The following is a 15,592-nucleotide window of genomic DNA, read 5'->3' as shown; positions in this document are numbered from 1 at the left end:
ACAGGAAAGGGAAGCATGAAAGAGCCCTAGCACATAAGTGACACTCAGAGTTAAAGACACTAATGGTAGGCTTATGCAGTGCTGGCAAGTCTGAGCCCTCAGGGACTGGTGATTTGTAATTTTCTTCATGACCCATGGAGCAGGGGTACATCCTCCCCTCTGGGACCTCATGATGCTCAAGCTGCCTCTGCCATGGTCCATGGCCATGCCAAGGTCCATGACCTAAGCCCTGCCCATCCTTCTAGTTAACATGATACCTCACTCCACGGTTTCCCAAGTCATGCCCCGCTCCCTGCATTGCAGCAGCTCTGAGTTTGCTCCCGTAGATGCTGAAGAAATTACAGCACATGTGCTCAGTGGAACAAAAAGAAGAAAAGCAAGGCCACATCGCATCTTGAGTAATTCACTGAAATATTCACTGAATGGTTGAAGTCTATCCTAACTGCTTTGCATGGTTGATCCATATCCCCATCAGTGGGCTGAACTCTTCCCTTCTATACATCATGACACAGGAGCCAGGGGAGAAGATTGTCTCCCTATTGCACCACTCCATTAATAGGATTTGGGCTCTCAGTCTCAAGGTATAGGAGGGTGTCTGAACACATCAGCATTGCAGTGTACTCCCAATCAGGGTGATGGTTAAGGGAATATCTAGACAGCTGCTACATTTGTGCTATTTCTCCTCAGTCAACAATGTCTGAACAAGAGCTCAGCTGAGAATGTTGTACTTCATATATTGTCTTGTCATTACAAAAACCAAGATTCTGAAAGCAAGTGCTCTGAAAGTTCCCTTCTCCAATTGTAGTTGTATAAAAATTCCAGATCTAGAAAAGAGAAAAGGAACTATTATTACTAGTGACTTCAACCAACCTGGAAAAGGAGCAATGCTACTAGTCTCTGACTTTAAATAATTTTTTTTCTTCTTTAGCACTGCTATGACCACCTAGGTCCCTCGAGAAAGTGCATGAGTAATTCTAATGCACTGGAGCTGAAAGGGATACTTGGAGCTCTCCAGTTTAGGCATAGGATTAGGCCTCAGGACAGGATGCTGAACACCTGAGTTGCATTTTCTACTCTTCTCCAAGTCCGTAGATCCATGATCAAGTCACTTAGGGCTAGACTGAGAGAATATCAGCAGGATGCCAATATGTCCCTTGAGCATACTGCTAACAGTGAGGGCTGCCCTGACTTCTTCCACTGCCCTTAGGTAGAAGCAGGCACCTCAGAATAGATGAGAAATTGTGGCAACCTTTGTCACATTTTCTAATCATCCAGCATTATCAATGTAGTCATCTAATTTATTATTTCCCATGGGTATAAAAAATAATTATGATTAATGGAATTGTTAATTTTTAAAGAAAATATTATAATTCAGACTATCTTTGTAACTCAGCTGAACAAAAGTTAAGCAAGCCAGTATAGATTAAGGTTGTACAGTAATCTCCCGTCCACACACTCTACGTATATGTAATAGTATAAATGCATTTATAACAGCTATTTCAGTGGTTACAGGTTTGCCACATATGTTTTAAGGAAAAAGTAAAATAGAGTGAGTATCACTAGTTCCTCATATTTCTCATAAACATGAAAAATCCAGTGTGTTTCTACCATAGAGATGAAGACTTGTTAATCCTTATAAAGGCAGCCTTGTGGCATGGGAAATCCTGTATCTGAACACCAATGTGATGCATCAATAAAAACCATGGAATTCAGCCATTATTTTTGTTGATGAAGAATTGACAGTGTAATTTAATCTAAGGCAGCCTGCAAAAAGAAGCTGTAATAGCCAGAAAATGTCTTCATTCCCCCTGCCTTGTAATATGGGTAGGTCTGTGTAGAGTTAGATGGAACAGAGTACCATTTTTCTTCAGGTTAAGTATTACACAGCAAAAGAACAAGAGGCAATAGACACAAGTTGCTGGTTAGATAGAATCACAGAACAGGTAAGGCTGGGAAGGATCCCATCGGGTCATCACTTTCTTCTATCATAAGATAGAGGGAAATAAATTCATTCACTATGGTGAAACACTGTGTTGCCCAAGGAAGTTGTAGGATCTCTGTCCTTGGAGACACTCAGAACTAGATTTCACAAAGCCTTGTTAACCTGATCTAACTTTGACATTTCCCATGCTTTGAGCAAGGTGTTGGACCAAACGAGCTCCAGAGTTCGTTTTTATAGTTCTATGATTTTATGATAGACACAAAAGTGCTTTTGATGCATTAGTTGACAAGGTTTTTTTATTACCAGGAGGGAGTAACGTTTTAGCTCACGTACATGAATACACACACTATGCTGGAGGACTAAAGGCAGAACAAAAAATTCCATATAGGCTTCAAATACCTAGAAGCAATTTAACTTAAAATAACAGCCTCCTGCTCTGGGTCATGAGTGTGGCTGTTCCCTAAAGGTTAGACCACATCTTTTGCAGAGCATCTGATAGACCAAGTTCTATAGGTAAAAGTGAAACTGGAAGTAATTAAATCAGAATTATATTTTCTCCTTGCACTAATTTTTAGTGCTTTTTCCTTTTTTTTTCCTCCCTGGAAAATATATACTACTTCCAAACAGACTAGGCAGTATTATGTTCCTCTAAGAGGTCACTAAAATCAGGCCAGTTCCTAAGAGATAATTGGCAGCAGGTAACATTTCCAAAGTATTTATTTCAATAACATTTTCTACAAATAATTTTGAGGGTTTTTTCTTTTCCTTAACAAAATGAGCTATTTTGGTGGCAAAATTATTAAAAAATAATATATATTTAAGTTTCTGTGAAAGCGTTACAGCAAATCTACCATTGCATGTGTGTTCCTCCTCAGCTTGCACAATCATGCCAGCCTATTTGCTGTAAACAGTAACAGCATGTTGTAACTTCATACTGGGAAAACGAAAAAAGCATTTTCAACAGCAGTCTGAGTAAGATTGTAAACAACATAACAAGCTGTGGAAAGACTAAATTATGGTCTCTTTCTGAAAAAAGACATCTAAACACAGATAAGCAAGGTAAGATACCTGGGTACGAATATGGCTAGTGGAGATAGGGGCTGAATCTCCATTTCTCTGCTATGGAGCTACACATACCCTGTGAGATGCAAAGCATGCTTTTCACAGACTGAAAGCCATTCTGATTCAAACTAAACATTGTAACTCATTCTCATTAGAAGCAAGTTAGGTAATTTACATTAGTCTCAGGTAATTCAGGTCTCCAAATCCAAGGTTCAAGTGACTAAGGAAATGTCTTGCTCTGTTTTAACATCTTGCTTTCATAAGCCTCTAAACACTTGGAAAATGTGAGCTACTAGAAACTCAGGATTCAGAGACAAGGAGGCAGAAAACTCCTCAACGTTGTGACTCTGGTGAGCAGATGACAGGGCAGAAGGGAAATACCAGGTATTTTGATTGCCAGTGGTGTTGATATCAAGAATGATTTCTCCTTTCTGCAATCACTTTTTACAGAATTTTTTAAAAATTTTGTACTAGTTATTTAGAGTCAAAGCTAAGCTGTTAGTTTTTGTGGGGAATCTGGTGCTCATGGTGATAGCACTGGACAGTCAACTGTGTTTTCCTGAAAGCACAGTTCAATAAATCTTTATGCCAACAGAGCTCTGGGATCAATCAAACCTTCACATGCTGTCCAAATAAACCATATTTTCAGACCTTCTGGGCTTGAGCCAAAAGAAAAACAGTGCTTCAAACACCTCAGATGTTTTGGGAGGTAAATTCAAAACTCTCACTCTAACATGGGGTCACCTTTAACAACTTTATTTATGGAAAAAAATTCTCTCTGATCAAGAAAATGGTCCTGAAATCTATCATGGGATCTGATTTGTGTGGCTGGTTTTCATCTGGGATTTTAAGACTGTTGGTTCTTATTTTTTCATGTGCTATTGATTTGTGTTCCCTGACAGAATAAGCACAAGATTCATTTACATTAATAACCCCTGAGGCTTGAAACGCCCCAATACTCTAACAGAACACCTCATTTTTATTTATTTTTGTGGCAGTGTATTTCCCCCCACTGGTTACTAACTGCTCTCACCCTAACATTTATGCCAGTATAAAACTTGGGAGCTGATTTAAATCACTACCTTAAAAAGAAGACAAGTGGTAGCTGTACTGGCAGGCATGAACCCAACAGGAGATGCAATAGGGGAGTTCACTCCCACATGGCCTCTTGCTGGTGTGGTAGTCATGGTCCAGGTCACACACACCAACACAGCCCTGCTGCCCACAAGATGTCTGTGGGAGAACATCTCAGCTACAGCCTGCATAGGACAGGACAGCTCTTTGCATTTTATGTAGATAAACCATTGGGTAAATGCTATCCTGTGGACTGCTCAACTTCATTAATTTTTTCCATCCTTTTATTATAATTTGCTTTTTCTCATATCGTCTTCTACCATTCTTCGTTTTTGTAAAATTCCTAAAATATATGATATATATGGAATGGATCCTTGGGCAGGGAATGTTTAGTAAAACTGGAACTACTACTGCTGTTCTCTTGAACCCCAAAAATAATCAGACTCTTGAAAAGTCAAAAAATCCTGCCATTTTCCACTTACGTGTAGGATCACATAAAACCCATGAGTCTGTGTGTAGTTTGCACAGTGTGCAGCTTGCTCTTCCATGCCAGGACCACTCCACATGGGCTGGGATATGAGTAGCCTAATGCCCAGCATTCTCTTGAGAGTCTGCCTCTCCTCAGCTTTCCTGTACTGCTTTCTCCTGTTGCTTGGGAGGTGTTTAGTGCCTGCACTCAGACTTGCTTGCAGGTAATGCCCTAGTGATTTAACTCTGCTGCAGGAATGTTCTTTCAGGTCTGCTTGGTGTTGTACAAGTTGTTTCTGCACCCTTTGTAAGTTGTTAAGGCACTGATTTTTTTACTTGCCAGCCTCTGCTAGGCTGTGTTTTAGTCTCTAAAGGAGTAAAACCACCATTATTCTACCTCTTCCTATGCATCATGCCTGTCCTTCATGCCTTGTGCTGCTTGGCAAGCTGGCATTCCCCACTGAGCCATTCTGCAGCTGCACACCAGCACCTCTACCTGACCTGCTCCATGTGCCACCACCAGCCACATCCAGCTTTGCACCACATGCTTGAGCACACCTCTTGCTGCTGTGAAAAGAGGGCAGTCCAGCTCCCACAAGCAGAACATAATACACCATTAATATGGTCATCCTGATGTATGAAGGAAAGAAACACCCCCTGGCTTTCCTCCAAATAATACCTTCCTTTTCTTTTTAGCCCTTTAATTTTAATTTGATTTTCTTGGATGTTTTTGGTGGTGTTTTTTATTTTTTCTTTTATTTGTTTGGGTTTTTTTTTTGTGTGTGTGTTTTTGGGTTTTTTTGAGTTTTTTGTTGTTGTTGTTGTTTGTTTGTTTTTTGTTGTTTTTTGTTGGTTTGGTTTTTTTTGTGGGTTTTTTTGTGGTGTTTTTTTTTTTTTTTTTTTTTTTTTTGTCTGTTGAGGTGGAGCCGGTATTTGTCTTCATATGTTCGACTGTTCCCATTGTATTCTCAGATGGATGTTCAATGCACTTGGCTTAGCTCAAGTCTATATCTTTTACATCCCTGGCTTTTTATGGTAGGTATTCTTCTTGTTTGGTCATTTCTTATGCTGGCATTAGTTGACATTTTTTGAAGTCTTGCCTCGTACACCAGACTCGCACTCACAGGGAGCAGAGTGAATTCTCTTTGAGAGCCATGGATTAGACTGCTGGACCCAGCTCCTGTGTATCTCTCCTGGGAAGGTGATGGTCCAACAGCACCATGACAGACCCATGTTTGTCACACACAGCCTGTGCTTACACCCTGGTGAGCATGGGGCTGCCAGCAGTTACTCTTGTGGTCTGACTTTATCCTTGGCTTGTGTTACTGGAGGCTTGTGTAGGATGTGCTGTAGTGCCTCCCAAGTGCTCTGCAATGGCTTCTGATCCAGCTGCACATGTAGCTCATGCCCAAAAGTGACTGTCAGACTTAAACAAGAGACAGTGGTGCTCACTGCCCTCGTTTGAGAGCGAGATTGGAACCATGGGTTGGCCAGTGACAGATCTGGGGATTCAGGGAAAGCCTCTCCAGTCTGGAATTTTATAGTTATGAACTAGTTCCTCAGTCAGGCCCTGCTCAAAGGCAGGCAGACACATAAAGTCAGATAGAAAAAGAGCCCATCTAGAGTCAAAGAGCAGAAAGAAAAAGAAATACAAAGAGGGGGAGAGAAATACAATGCAACAAAACCCAGGGAGATTTAGAGTAGATTCATTGTAAAGAGGGAGAGGATGGGAAAGGGAAGCTGAAATCTAGAAAATTACTCAGTAGGCTAATAAAGAGCGTGTTCTCAGATTTTATTTGTTCTTCAGTTAAACTCTCATGCTTTTATTTAGAGTTAAGATAAGGAACGTGGACTTGCCAGTACATATAACAAGCTATTTTTTTGGCTTTTCTCTTAGATCTTGAAGATCTAGGGATAATATTTTCTGTATTACTTGTGGGCTATCTCTATAGCACTCAATTCCATGTAACCATGCCACAGAATGCAAAAACTTTAATAACTCCAGTCTCAAAAAGAAAAATTGGAACCTTAGCTTTTCTAAGGTCAATGAAAAAACTCTATTTCACTTCAGTGCAAATTCAGGATTTCATCTCAGACATGAAGGTTGTTCAATATTGAGAGTTCTGTGAACTTCAGGTCACCAAAGCCAAACCTTGGGATTCAGGTGTTTTTTCCCCTAGAATCTAATGTAAATTGGCAGGAGTTTCTCCCATTACTCATAAAGCAGAGAGGTTGTTCCAGAGTTAGTAAAAAATAAGCTGCAATTCTTTTTACTTTGAAGAATAATTTCTCTGTGAGTGTAGCAGGGGTAGGTTTCACAAAGGTGATTAGAAAACAAGCATTTGTACACAAGACTTTCAGTAAGGATGTTATCTCCTCTAATCCGAGAATTCTCTTTTTTCCTGGCTTGAGGGAGCAGCGCTTTACAGACAAACACAAAGGCAAAACAGCCATGTGCTCCAAATAACTTACATTCAAATTAGATTGACAACATAATGAAAGCTGAAAAATGTTATATTTGGAAGTCATTGATAGAAATCATCCTCAGCTCCTATCTTGAGAGGATAGTAGGATGAGTGGTTATCTATGCCTCTGCTACTCTGCTTCTTTCACAGTAATTTTCTTTTCTCATCTTGCCTGGCACTCTTCAAAAATAGCCTCCAAGATATGAAATTTATCTTTATTCTTAAAAAAAAAAAAAAATCCTCCTAACTTTCTGGATGGACCCTTATAATGCTTCGATAATGTTTTAGAGTTGGTGTACTCAAATCCTCACTGGTTTCCAGGATGAGTCTTAAATCACACATTATATACTCTTATCCACCAATACTCTGCTCTGGATTTACAGTTCCAGTTAAAGTTAGATCTGTGAAGGAAGATGACATCTCCTGCTCCTTATCTTTTTAAAATACCAAATCGATTTAAGGGTTTAACTTATTGTTATAGTTTATCCTGAACCTTCTGAATCAGTTCATTGAATTTTAGCTATAGCTATATAAAATTCTATACACTGAAATTGTTTGGCCATACTGAGAATGTCTATGCCATGCTCCATCACTGCCACTAACTGCCAGCAATAAAGAAATCCGCCATTATTCTTCGTTCATTTAAGTGAATCTCTGAAACTGCTATTGAACACCAGGAGTACATCTTACTAGGTTTTAATTTTTTTCTTCTTCTAAGGAGCATTTAATATTTACCTGAAAGGCACTTCATTGTTTAGTGTCTTCAGTAGCTGTCAAAAAGAGACACTGGGAAGACCCAATGAAATACAGACTTGTAAGACTGACTATAATAGTGAGCAAGATAATGGAAACATTTATAAGGCAGATTACAATTCATTTAGGAATGTGATTTAGTAAAGGGAAAGCTGCCTGGTTCTGCTAAAAGAGGATCATGTATGACAAATGTATTAGGGTCATTTCAAAGCACTGCTGAATTGATAAAACTGAAATCATTGACATAATTCATCCAGATTTCAGGAAAGTATTTGTTACAGACTATACAGGAGATCAATTTACAAGGTCAGAAAGCAGAGCATAGGGGACAGCTTTTGAAATGGAATACAAATTGGTTGAGGCACAAGAAGCAGATGGTGTCAGTAAAATGAAACAATCCAGGGTGTGATGGGGTATGGATTTGCCTGCACATGAATACCGAATACCACACGATTCAGGTCCCAGATCATTTGTTGTGCTAGGAATGTGGACATGGGCAGATCTTCACTGCTTTGGAATGAAGAGACTTGCAAACCACTCTGGGGTGATTGATTGAAAACAACCATGAAAATGCAAACCATGGTGGAGAAACCCATGCAGTAAATGCACTTCTCGAGTCCTCTACGGACAGCAGAAAAATGCCTAAAATTCACAGGTGATTAACCACTTCTACCTGCTTTTTAACACCATCTGTGCACCTTGTTAAATACCAAATTGAAACAGATACATTTTCCTGGTGTGTCAGAATCTACCCAACCACAAAAGTTGAAAAAAATGACATTGTGCTATTAGTGAAACCCATGCACAATGCAGAATTGAAAGTACAGAACACACTCTCAATCAGCAAAATGTCTAAGCAAGTACCTTAACAACCAGGCTTTGATGCCTTCTTACTGAGTGGATTTTTTTCTCCTTGTTTAGGAATAGATTGAGGAACAGCCTAGAATTGAGTATAAATATGACTGAGAACAGCAAGCTCATAGGAGGGTCCTAAAAACCAGCAATGTTCCAATAAAGTCTCATTCTCTGTGCAAACAGATTGGCTCAAACATGAAATGTAGGACCACATAACTCAATACACTCTGTTAGATGATACATTATTGCTTCTTTTAAAGGAGAAAAGCTACACATCTTAAAGTTTTTATGGGAATTAGGCACTTCATAGCATTTAAAGTTCCACCATGGAACTTAGCTTCTAGCCTTTAAGTTGCTTAACAGTGTGATGCTTTTGGACCACACCTCCAACAATGAAAGTGTTAATTAATTTTATTTATTCTGCCCTTTAAATGTATTTCTAAAAACAAAGACACTTCTACTTAATGTGAATACTGATTTAAACCTTGAAGTCTGTGCCAAAGGAAACTCTTCATGCAGGAAATACTTTTGGCAAAAGCATGTAGAGTTTGACCTATTCAGCTGAGATCTCAGTGTCTTTTTCTCCTTATTTTTGGATACTACAGCAAATTGCTAGTACACACCCACAAAACTACTTCTAGTGCTCTGCCGGCAGGTTTCAGAAATCTCACTTTTAAAAGACAGTAGATGTAAACCATATGGCTAAAGAAAGTACCAGAGATATGCATGACATGTACAAATTGATTGAAATCAATTTTTTCATTCATTTCAGTATGTTTGGTTTAAATTGTGATTCAGAAGATGTTTCATAATTTTTATTTGTCCCTACAAGTTGCCTCTGGAGAACAAGGCAAGGGTCAGAGAGAGACACTTCAGCCTGTGATTTCTGCCCACTGCCGAATGCAACTTGGAGCCCTCAGTCACTACCTTATCTAGTTTTATGGAGTTCTTGGTACCAACTGATGCCTCCACGATTTGTCAGAGTGAATAAGTAAACATAGCGTCCACATATGACTTCTCACTAGGACCAGGAGATTATATTTTAAATTGATGCAGTTACTAACAAGCATGAGGGAAAAAAAACATTTTCAGTGAAAGTTAAACAGTAACAAACCAAGAACAAAAAGGAAAAAAGGTATGAAATTCAAAGGTAGATCAAGCAGGAATATTATTCACTGGAATAATAACATAGTAAGATCATAATCTAATCAGTTAAATGGATAAGTCAAGTGAAAATATGGAGTAACATTACAACTTTTACATATCTACATCTTGTCCAGAGCAGTTAAAGGGGAAGCATATACTTGCAAAATGCTCCTAAGCAACCTGGTAGTACTAGGTATAAGAGCAACTATCTTACATTGAACAACTAGAATTCACACAGGAAAAGAAGCTGGTGGTGGCCCCCATACAAGAGAGCATCAGGGGCAAAGAAAAAAGACAATCACTCTAGAACAGCATCTACTCCAATGGTTCTTGTGATAATTAGAAGGTTCTGTTTCTTTCTATTTGATTCAAACCTGGAGCATATAAACAGACTCCTTAATTACTTCTGGTAAGTCTGTTGTACTTTTATAACTAAGTATTAATGTGAAGAAAGAGAAGCTATATCTTTTCTATTACAGTCTTTTCTGGGATGAGAAATAAAGCTTCAGTTCCTTTATTCAACTGCTTTTACTAACTGGACAAGTTTCTAGGTAGAGAAGAGACTGCTCATCAAACTTCACTTTAAAAAGGCTGAGGCTGAAGTCACAAAAGTCTGTGTAATTTGAACATAAACCAGGCAACTTAGCTCAGTGCCATTGCCATTCTAAAGCATATAGTCAGGATTTGATGGGAAATTTCCTCAAGAATCCAGAGAAAGTTCACACCAAAGCTGAGAAATTTTGGTTTTTTTCCAGACAGACATTTTCAAATGAAAAGTTATTTTGCTATTATATTCTCAGTAAGTTTTGTTTCAATCCCATTTTTTGCTCTTTGCCAGTGGGCTTTCTTTCTTTATTCTCTCTAAATTGACTAGAAAGAATAGGATCAAGCTGCCTGTACTTTATGTGTTCAATCTTGTTCTTTGCTTACAGTCTAGTGAGTATTGACCACATATGTAAAGTGACAATCTTCGTGTTGAAGAGTCTGGTATAGTCACAGCAATAAACATCACTACAATGGTCTGACAATTTTCAGGGATTTGACATACCCCACCAGTTGAAAACTGAACCTACAAGTCTGAAAAATCACTCGTATGCCAGATTTGATGGCAGTACTGGCTCACTCTTCAATTTCATAGTAGCAGAAAGTAGCATGAATTTACCACCTGGATTTTTAGTAAAATGAACTATTTTTTATATTTGCGTAGTGCATTCAGAGGAAAATAAAATGTAGTACATGTTTGCTTAGTATCCATCAGTTGTGCCTGTCTGAGTCACTTGACAAAATATTTTCTCTGATCTTATACTCAATTTTTAGTTACATCAATAGCAAGAAAATTTAAAGGAAAATAATAATAATGCAGGAGGGCAGTGAGAGACTTTCAAGTCTCTCTTGAGAGACTGTCTTGACAGGAGAAATTTGATGCCTCTGGGAAAACAGAATTAATTTACACTAACTCTACTCAACTGTAATGACAAGCCTTAAAACAGGCTCTGAGATGTTGTACTTGTTTTCTTTATCTTGTAGTTCCTACTGAGTTTTCTTTATTATGGTGTGGGAAGGGCCACAAATTCTGATGGTAAACATAAATTAAATCCTACATGGTTATTTGCTATTACTAGGACAGACAACAGTGCCAAACTTTTCCAATACAGTCTAGATCAAGCCTATTAATTTTATAGATGCTTTTAGAGAACTTAGAGCCTTCTTGTCCAAGTTGGGTTTGATGCCACCAGCATCCTGCAGAGCCTCATCCACAGTCTGGTGCTCCTAGGGGACGCCACTGAAGACCATACTTGGTGTCAGGCTAAGTATGTCCACAAAAGAGTGTTTGAACTTAACAATTCCATGTAATGAGTGTTTGCTAGCAATTTTTAGGGGCTGATTACCTGCTTTAACACCTGTGCCCACCATCCAACCCATTCTCTTTTTTTGAGCATTTCCACCCTAGGCAAGCTAACTCAATCAGACGTTTTCCAATGAAGACTGGTATTTGGACCCCAGAGGTTTCTCTAGACAGAAGTGTGCCTAAGAGTTAGATGCTGGAACATCACCAGGCTTTGGAGAAATCAGGCTTTAAAATAAAATTATTCAAAGTACTTGCATATGAACATATGCCTAAAATATTACTAGAAAATCTATACAACAGAATGCTCTTGACTTTGGATTTTCAGTCATTCAGAAAAGCTAAAGTTAGGACAGTTCTCTTGTGTTTGTTCATTTCCAAAATAATTTTGTTTCCAAACTTGCAGTCTCTCCTCTGCCCCACCATCTTACAACTTTCCCCTCAATTCTTTCCATAGCATCCTGCCCACTACCTGCACTCTCTGATCTTAACTGCTTGCTTTGCCTTGTATTCCCCCCTTCTTTGGCCAGACCTCAACACCAAGTTTCATCCTAGAGTTGGTTTGTGCAGATCATAGTCTGTTCCAGTCTCTTCCCCAAAATTCTCTTTTTTCCATTCTCTCTCTAGAAGAGAGAGATACTCTACTCTGCATTCCAGTATTCAGTTGCTCCAGCTGTCATAAAATAGCTTTAAAAAAGCAAAAAATAATAAGAAAATAAAGACTGCCTCAAATTTTAATGCTACAGGAAGCATCTAATTCACAAAGGAAAGAATTATATTGAAGGTCTGAAACCACTGAAAAGGAAAAGAGAAACACCATCATTTTAGTGATCTTTGTTGTTTGCCTAAGATGTGTCCTTCATGAAATTGACTGGCCCCAAAAGGATTCAACACAAATTAATAACTGCTAAACTGCTTCTGATCTGCAGATCATATTGTCCTGCTGACATATCATGCATGGTGAAGTAGAAGAGCTGATACAGGATAGTGAAACCAGCAATGAACCTGAGAAAATTGAGAAGGTGCAGCTGGAATATAAATGGACAAAAAGCAGCCTCTAAAAAAGGAAAGGTAAAAGTAAAGGAAAGAAAACAAATATGGGAACTGACAAAACCTGAATGTAATGATAACCCCAACACAGTATACTTCCTCCAAAATGTGTGCATGAATTTTTGAGCATGTGGTTATCATCAGATTAGCAAGAACATGAAATAGCATAATGCCAATATAAATTACCAAGAGTACTAAAATGAACGTTTTATCTTTGATAGATTCTATTCTCATTCAGAGGTATTTAAACCCTGATTAAATGAAACCCTGAAACATCCATGGAGAGTCAGATTGAATCATCCTTCAGGAGACAAACATTGCATGTTTTCATTACATTTCAATTATGTAGCCTGTCCAGATCTTAAGGATTTACACTGGGTTTTTACTCATATATTTCCTTACAGTTGGACATAGATGTAATGATGATATTAGTGCAGCAGACAAATGCTGACAAAAAGAGGCAGCAAAATTTGAAGCAATCCCTTTGGTTTGCTTACCTATGGATACAAATCCAGGCTATTTTCTTTCTTAATTATGACAAATATGCTGATTTCTGAAAGCTGTGTTTTAGAAATGTTGATTAAATCTCCTACAAATTAAAACTGTTGTTTAAATCTCTTACATATGTTTACCTGAGTACTTGCATCAATGAGACACAGTAGCTTAGATCTGATTCTGAATGTGTAATTTGTCCAGGCCAAAAAAAAAGTTTTTCAGAAAGTTCAGAGCTTTCTTAATGAAATGTAGAAAATGCTTAGAGAAGTGGAGGGTAATCTGGTGAAAAGACAGATGAAATCAAGATACTAAGGGAAAGATTGATCACAAAGCAGAACTGCAGAGAAGGAAGATTAAACACTAGAAGCAGATAAGTATATCTAGTGAATGTATAGAGGAAGAAAGCAGAGAAGATAACAGATCTAGAGACAAAGACAATGGGATAGTAGCTGAAGAGGAATGTTGAGAGATGATTTTTGTCTCAGGTGTTCACTTATTCTAATATCAGCAAGGCCATAGTGCATATGCAGTTACTGCAGCAGGTAGGAAAAAAACCAAGACAGCCTGTTAGTTTTACAATTAAAACAGCAGACTAGTACTCCTGAAACCTGCAATTTTGCTTCCTGGTTTTGTTTGAAACTTCAGTTTTCTTGGGCAAGGTAATCACTACTCTCTTCAGTTTTCTATTTATAAACTAGGGTGGTAGTATTTCTTTTCTGTCATCTTCTCAACTTGGTTTCCTGAGTTACGACAGGACCCATATCTCAATCTGTTCCTGCCTAGAGGCTGGAAAAATAACCTGCTTCCAACTGGGACTGTTACATTGCAGTTTTGCAGTAACCACGGGTAAGTAAGGCAGAGAGGAACAGAAAAGTGAAAGAAACTGACAAAAGTTTTGATACCAGAAACTGAAAGTGACTACTAAAAAATACATACTTGGGTCCTTTTATTTTCTTTCTGATCCTATCAAATGTACTCAAGGCACATTTCAGCTTATTTTTAATTTATTCCCTTGAATCTTACTTTTATTTCAAAAGAAAGTGGTTATTCTTATACAAGAGCTTGGGCTTTCTGAAAAACACTGGCTCTAATCAGCCCTTTGATAAAATCGTAAGAGCTGAAAACATTGAGAGTTCCTTTTGTTTTAATAACCTTTTTTGAATATTTATTTCTCATTTGAATACTTATCATCAATAAAAATTAAAACCTTATGTTTGTGAGTAGTGCAAACATATTTGGGATTAAAATGAGTGACATTCCTCAAAAATGAGGGTTTTTGAAGGGTTATGTTTCTTAAAGCAGTGCTCTTTCTGCAAGAGTATTCTGAGTCCAGCATGCTACACAACCAAGAAAAGAAAGGAGAGAAATTATGTAAATGAGAACCAGAACTGGGAAAAAGATTCTGTTTGGTTCATCTGCACTAGCAGTTGTATAACTAACTATTCACAACACCAAGAAAATGTTTGAGTTTCTAATATAATTAACAATTCATTTAAGCAGTGGTTTAAATTATAGTTCTTGTTAATTTAATTTTCATTATTTGCTACTTGCCTGTGCAAATAAGGTGTTGTTTTCAGAAACAGTTTGCTGAGAAGCCTGCAAGGAGATACAGGATTGGAATATATCACACACATGACAACGTAAACCACAGAAAAATATGGACAAATAGCAAAGACAAATGTACCCTCTACAGCATTAAAGTTACAGAATGCCTAGAGATGAGGAACAGCTAATATAGGAGAATATGGTTCATAATTTGGAGAAAATATCTAAGTTAATAATTTGCAGGTGAAATGTATGAACTTTGTAACTATCCAACTAAAGTTCCATACCAAAACTAGCTGCTCTCCTGGATTTTTTTTTCTTCTTTTTTAATATGGAGATAACCACAGGCATTTATTAAAATTTATAATCTTCCATTCAAAGAGAGTTCCTGTTGAGTTTAGATATGGCCTATGTTTCTTTCTATATAAGCCATTAATTAAGAACCTGGAACAGAAATGTTCTCAGTGGTAAGGCCAAGGGATGTGAAGTTGTCAAATGAGGCTCTCTAAGCCATTTTAGAGAACAGAAGGACATTGTGCCTAGACACCAAACCACAAACAAATCTTAACAATGGGTAAATTGTGGTAAGGTATAAATAAAATGCATATTTTATCATGTTGTCTTGTGCTGTTTGTGGTGTTATTTAAAACAAGGAGTACTTGTGAGTTAAACTGTTCAAATATTCCATGTAATTAAGCTGGGACTCTGCCTGGAAAATGTAAGTCCTGGGAGTACTCGTCGCGTTAGGAGTACAATAAAGATCGCACACCTGGTCCATGGGGATGTCGTAGCCACGGGAGCTGCGGAGGGCATGCCTGGAGCAGACATCAGGAAGGGTGAGGGGCGCCGCGCGGGTGCCGCGCTTGGGTTTCAGTGCTGACGGACGAGCGT

The 15,592-nt window shown here is 38.2% G+C and overlaps 1 long non-coding RNA gene across 2 annotated transcripts in view; it reads right to left on the bottom strand.

The window, feature by feature from the left end:
• The window catches only part of LOC116183533 (uncharacterized), a 46,246-nt gene that overhangs the window by 30,154 nt on the left and 500 nt on the right, over positions 1 to 15,592 (bottom strand). The window contains exons 2-3 of one of the 2 annotated variants that reach the window (XR_014954754.1): positions 15,471 to 15,592; positions 1 to 14,752 (exon numbers count right to left, since the gene is read on the bottom strand). The exon at positions 1 to 14,752 is cut by the window's left edge and continues 30,154 nt beyond it. This is a non-coding gene — a long non-coding RNA (uncharacterized LOC116183533). The other variant, XR_014954753.1, reaches the window with a different exon arrangement.

The sequence above is a fragment of the Lonchura striata genome, chromosome 4, assembly GCF_050655825.1.
Source record: "Lonchura striata isolate lonStrDom1 chromosome 4, ASM5065582v1, whole genome shotgun sequence".
Classification (NCBI taxonomy): Eukaryota; Metazoa; Chordata; class Aves; order Passeriformes; family Estrildidae; genus Lonchura; species Lonchura striata.
The sequence above is the reverse complement of the archived record's forward strand: the minus strand, read 5'-3'. Positions and strand labels throughout refer to the sequence as shown.